The sequence below is a fragment of the Neofelis nebulosa genome, chromosome 3 (assembly GCF_028018385.1).
Source record: "Neofelis nebulosa isolate mNeoNeb1 chromosome 3, mNeoNeb1.pri, whole genome shotgun sequence".
Classification (NCBI taxonomy): domain Eukaryota; kingdom Metazoa; phylum Chordata; class Mammalia; order Carnivora; family Felidae; genus Neofelis; species Neofelis nebulosa.
Window position 1 is genome coordinate 77,735,535 of NC_080784.1, and position 6,690 is coordinate 77,742,224.

The 6,690-nt window shown below is 38.9% G+C and overlaps 1 pseudogene; it reads left to right on the forward strand.

Annotated features, from left to right (window-relative positions):
* Positions 1 to 917: 917 nt before the first annotated feature.
* On the forward strand, positions 918 to 1,420 carry LOC131506993 (small ribosomal subunit protein eS12-like; annotated as a pseudogene).
* Positions 1,421 to 6,690: the final 5,270 nt, after the last annotated feature.

Consider the following 6,690-nt stretch of genomic DNA (forward strand, 5'->3'; position numbering starts at 1 on the left):
CTGACAGCAGCAAACCTGATACGGGGCTGGAACTCATGAACTGTGAGATCACGACCTGAGCAGAAGTCAGATGTTCAACCGACTGAGCCATCCAGGCACCCACCTCTTTTCTTCTTTCACAAGTGAAAGGTTTAGGCCTTCTCCTGTCACACAGTTTGACACAATTCACCCAGGCCTGCTGATGGACAGAAACAGTGTGACTCTTCACCTAAAAGCCTGCCATTTATAATCTCAGAGATAATTAACTACTTCTCATCACCCCTCACTGCTTAGTTCTTGTAGTCTTTACAGTGATGCTAGATAAGCTCAAGTGACACTGTATAATTTTATTATCTGCCTTTCTAGAATTAAGACAAGGTCACAATGCCCCTCACCCACCCCCTGCTGTCTTGAAGTCAATAGTATGAAATTATAGCATTAATTCTGAACCTCAATCATCCTGAATTAAATGTGACTAAACCTGCTTAATACGTGTATGCCATAGTTAATATGAATTCATTTATCTCCTAGACAGTTTTCATCATTTTATCTGTTCGTTTACAAGCCAACTAATCAGATGTCCATTTCCTTACAGGTTATCAAAGAAAAACAGTAGTACCTCAGTTATGGCTTCACGGTTTGAGGGAAGAAAAAGAACTCTTTACCAAAACAGATGAGCATTTAATAATTATAACTTATAGTAACGTATGGACAATTTAAGGAGAAACTAAGGAAATCCCAACAAAAGCAGTATCTTAAATCTTACTGACTATAAATAATTACTCTGAAATTTAATCCACCCCAGATGGCTAGTCTAAACCAGTCATAGTTATTCTATTGCCTTGCCAGTAATTGGTTCCAAATTTTCATGTGACCAATTGTACCAGGATTCATAGAAATACTTCCTCACTCCTGCTCTTTCCCTGCTGCTGGGTTGTGCGGGGAGGGGGGGGGGGGCGGTGCTCCAGTGTAGTCAAGATTTGGCTTCACCCATAAGTCAACACCAGCCATGGCTGAGGAAGGCTTTGCTGTTGGAGGTGTAATGGAGGTTAATACTGTTTTACAAGAGGTGCTAAAGACGGCCTTCATCCACGATGCCCTAGCACGTGGAATTTGCAAATCTGCCAAAGCCTTAGACAAGTGCCAAGCCCATCTTTGTGTACTTGCATCCAACTGTGGTGGCCCTATGTATGTCAAGTTGGTGGAGGTCCCGTTGTACTGAACACTAGATCAACCAAATTAAGGTTGATGACAACAAGAAACTAGGAAAGCTAGGTAGGCTTCTGTAACACAGACAGAGAGGGAAAACCCCATTAAGTGGTTGGTTGCAGTTGTATGGTGGTTAAGGACTATAGCAAAGAGTCTCAGGCCAAGGATGTCATCAACGAATACTTCAAATGCAAGAAATGAACAAATAAAAAAGTTGATTCTTTTTCCAAATAAATAAATAAATAAATAAATAAAATACTTCCTCACTCCTGAGAGTGGTATTCTTTCTCTGGATGTTGGCATACTTGGGTTATGATGCCAAGAATTTCTGATACCATCTTTTTATTGCCTGAGGATGAAGCTGTTACCTAAAGGATGAAGCTCTTGACAAAGAGCTACAAAGTAAACAGCAAAGTAAAGAGATGAAAAAACACTGGATCCTTAATGACACTGTTAGGGAACTGCATCTATCAAGCCTGCCCTACCTCTGAACTCCCTTGTTACATGACATAATAAGTTTCCTTATTGTTTGGGTATTATTCACAGTATGAGTGGGTTTTATTCATTATTAATAGCCAAAACGTTCTAACTGTTCTACTAAGTGTTAGCACCACTTGGCAACACTGTGTTTCCCCAGATGCTGGTAAAATGATTTTTTCAATTTATCCTGTATTTTCCAGTGTAGTTAGAGAACATGCTGGAGAATATTCATGGCTCCAAAATTTTTTAAACTCTCCCAGATACCTAGTCCTCAATGGCCTGTCAGGATTCATTTCTGTCAAAAGCTGCTATTCTCTTCCTTTCATCCAGGTACTCCACTGACCTCCACTGCACACTCACTCAGGTCAGGTTTGAGAATCCTTAACAGGAAACGCATAGGGGCACCTGGGTGGCTCAGTTGGGTTAGGTGTTTGACTTCAGCTCAGGTCATGATCTCACCATTCGTGAGTTAGAGCCCCACTCTGGGCTCTGTGCTGACAGCTTGAAGCCTGGAGCCTGCTTTGAATTCTGTGTCTCCCTCTCTCTCTGCCCCTCCCCAGCTTACACTCAGTCTCTCCCTTTCAAAAATAAATAAATATTAAAAAAAAACAAAACAGGAAGCACATAAAGTTCTTTCCTTAATAGGAAGCATATAAAGCATATAAAATGTGTTAAGATCCTGCTTTGTGCTGTTGCCTGTGTCTGTTACCTGAACTCTGCTTAAGTCCTGAACTCTTTTGACTAGACTGCTTGGAATACATTTCTGCCTTCATTTGGCCCTTCTCCCTCGTGTTAACTGACGCAAGTTAAAGAGACTTCCTCCAAACTCACCTGTAAGAGCCCCCTTGTTACTTAAGCTTCATCTGCCTACCTGAATTCCTATTCTGTTCCTTCTCTGACTTTTGGTGTCCTTGTGTTTATTTAGAGAAAGGTAAAATTTATATATAAGAAGAAAATGAATAGTCCAAAGTATATTGAAGAAGTATTTTAACAGGAGTGACCACAACAGTGATTCATAGTTTCTTTATGCCCATTTTCTTTTTTGAGGGAAGGAGAATTTATAAGCTGTTAACTTTGTATGCTCCACATGAACTGTTGTAAAAGTTGCAGATGCATATTGAATTTAGTGGTTTCCTTTTTTTTTTTTTTTTTTTTTTAACTACCAAAGATTCCAAAGAGAGAAGAGAAATTAGCCAGAAAGGGTTACTTCCAGAGCAACTTTTATTAAAATATCATTAGCAACAGTTCAGTATATAAAGTTAATGACTTCTTTAATATATCCTCTTGTCATTTATAGACACCAGTCCATTAACCTGAGTGAGTAATCACCTCTGTTTTCCCTTCAGTTCAGCTTAGTTTTAGGGGTAAGCACAGACTTTTCTCTGGCTTGTGTTTATAAAATGATTTCTTGCAATCTGCTTTATGTGCATTTACACATATGAAAAGAGATCTAAATATATTACAGAGCCTTTACTTTTATATATTAACTATGTGAAATTTACTTTCCTAGCCATCAAAATATTTCTTGTTTTAATTATCAGTTAGGTTCTCGTGTTCTTCTTGTAATACACTCTTGAATTACTTTCCTACCTGGTATAAAATTCTTTGAAACTATTCATTATGTGTTAGGAAAACATTTTGGAGATCCAGATCTCCAAAGGCTTTTTTATAAAAAGCAATTTATCATCAACATTAAAAAGTTTTTTTTCTAAGGATAGTATTAAGAAAGTAAAAAACAACTCAAAGAATGGGAGAAAATATTTGTAGCTCATATATTTGATAAGGGACTTGTATGCAGAATATATAAAGAACCCATATACTCAGTAATAAAAAGGCAAATAACCCAATTAAAAATAGCCAACAATGTTTTAGCAGACTCTGTTCTTTCTTTTTGTTTTATTAATGTTTTTTTTAAATTTTTTTTAAACGTTTATTTATTTTTGAGACAGGGAGAGACAGAGCATGAACGGGGGAGGGGCAGAGAGAGAGGGAGACACAGAATCGGAAGCAGGCTCCAGGCTCTGAGCCATCAGCCCAGAGCCCGACGCGGGGCTTGAACTCATGGACAGTGAGATCGTGACCTGAGCTGAAGTCGGGTGCTCAACCGACTGACCCACCCAGGTGCCCCAATGTTTATTTATTTTTGAAAGAGAGAGAGAGAGAGAGAGAGAGAGCATGGGAGAGGGGGGCAGAGAGAGAGGGAGACACGGAACTCGAAGCAGGCTCCAGGCTCCGAGCTGTCAGCACAAAGGCTGACTCAGGGCTCAAACTCATGAATGGTGAGATCATGACTAGAACTGAAGTTGGACACTTAACCAACTGAGTCACCCAGGTGCCCCTAGGAGGTAATTTTTTTTTTTAAATGCATTAGAGACAAAAGAAATAAAATGTCTGATATAATTCTTGCCCTTAGATTCAAGGGACAGAGTGCAAAACCAATTGCTTTGTGAAACAAATGGAATCTTTTTGGTTTTGTGGTGAGTTTTTTTTAGTGTTTTTTTTTTTTTTTTTTTTGGTGTTTATTTAACTTTTGAGTGAGAGAGAGAGCCTGCAGAGAAAGGGGCAGAGAAAGAAGGGGACAGAGGACCTGAAGACAGCCCCATGCAGGGCTTGAACCCACAAATGGCGAGATTGTGACCTGAAACAAAGTTGAATGTTCAGCTGTCTGAGCCACCCAGGTTCTCCTCTTATTGTGTTTTAATTGACTAGAAGCTCAACATGAACCATTGTCATAAAACCATTATTCAATCTTAGGCTGCATTTATAGAAAAGTGATATTCACAACTGAAGTAGGCAGTTAGTCCCCAATGCCTCCTGTCCTCTGATGTTCAATGTCTATGTGTAATCCTGTAAACTGGACCTGCTGACTCAATTGTAACAAATAGAATATGGCAGAAGTGATGGGATACTCCTTCTGAAATTATATTCTAAAGAGACTGGTCTTTCGTGCATGCTCTGTCGCTCTCCCTCCTTCCCTCCTTTCTTCCTTCCCTCCTGGGGATCACTTGCTCTAGAGTGAGCAAGCTGTCTGATGCATCATGATGTGAGCAGTCTTATGGAGAGACTCATGTGGTGTGATGAGGAATTGAGGCCCTCAATTCAATGGCCCATGAGAAAGTTCAGCCTTCTAAAAACCACACGAGTGAGTTTAAGAGAGATCTTTCAGCCCCACTTGAGTCTTGAGATGACTACAGCCCTAGTTGATGACCTAACTGCAACCTGATGAGAAACTTTGAATCAGAATCACTCAACCAAACCCTTTCCAAATTCTTGACCTGCAGAATTATGAGTTAATAAATGTTTATTGCTGTTTTAAAGTTGTCCAATTTGGGGGTAATTTGTTACACAGGAAAAATTAATGGAAGGAAAATGGAGGACTAGAACATGGAACTCAGTACTCAGACCACATCTAGAACATTTACTTTTTTCAGTTCTGAGTACTGTCTTTAAGCATGTTGACAATCTGGAATGTATTGGGGACGTGTAATAAGGGCTGTGAAGGAGCTAGAAACCATGTCACAAAAGGAATCCTTGAGTGAACTCAGGACATTAGGATAGGAAAAAAATAAATGTAGGGGAGGAATGTGATAGCTACTTTCAAGCATCATAAAATTCTATGAAAGAGTTGCTAGAATCATGGAACTTAAGAGCTATATGAGGTATCCAATGCTGCAGCCCCTCATTTTATAAATCAAAAAGGTGAGACTCAAAGTGGTTATGATTCTGACAATGTCACATGGCTAGTTACTGGTTAACTTGATAATATAACTCTGGATGCCTGAATGAAAAGCACTTGTGCCTTTTGTAGTTTCAGGAATTTATGGATAAAACCTATAGGAAAGCCAACTTTAATTACTTGTGAAGAAAACCTTTCTAGCACCTGGAGCTCTTTTAAGAATGCAATGACAGGTGGGGAGCCTAGGTAGCTCAGTCGGTTAAATGTCCGGCTCTTGATTTCAGCTCAGGTCATGATCTCATGGTTGGTGAGATTGAGCCCCAAGTTGGGTTCTGCACTGACAATGCAGAACCTGCTTGGGACTCTTTCTCTCTCTCTGCCTCTCCCCTTCACGCACTCACACGTGTGTGCACACTTGTTCTCTCTTAAAATAAATAAATAAATAAATAAATATTTTAAAAAAGAATGCAGTGACAGCTATGTGATGCAGTGGGCTCCCTTATATTGACAGTGTTTAAAACAAATGACCTGGATATCTGCTTAATTAGATATTGAGTTGAATCAGATTACTTCCAAGCTCCAAACCAAGTCTAATATGGTTTCCATATTAATTTTAAGGTTTAAAACAATATAAACAGACCAATGTTTACCGTGACAGTAAAAACAGAATTTTAGGATCTTGAAAACAAAACTCCCTTTATAGAAATAAGCAGTACATTTCCATTAAAGAACACCAGAATAGGGGTGCCTGCATGGCTCAATCGGTTAAGTGTCCGACTTTGGCTCAGGTCATGATCTCACAGTTTCTGAGTTTGAACCCTGCATCAAACTCTGTGCTGACAGCACAGAGCCTGCTTCATATCTTCTGTCTTCCTCTTTCTCTGCCTCTCCCCTGCTCATGCATGCTCTCTCTCTCTCTCTCAAAAATAAACATTAAAAAAAAATAGCACCTGAATAATGAAAAGTACAGCATAGCAAATATAGTCAATAGCCAATAATAATATAACTTTGTATGGTGACAGATGGTAACTGAACTTATTGTGGTGTGCATTTCATAATAATATATAGTTCTCAAATCACTATGTTGTATACCTGAAACTAATATGATATTGTATGTCAACTGTATTTCAATTAGGGGGAAAAAAAAAAAAAGAATACCAGAATAAAATGCAGGCACAGAAACTATTGCCAAATTAAGAGTAAAGAATGAAAACAAAGAACGTTGCCTTTCAAGAAACACAAAGAGAAGAAAAACAGCATACGTTTTTAGATGTGGATTATTTGTAGAAATGGAAAGGGACACTACAGTGAGATATACCCTATGAACTAGAGTGTAGAACATATTC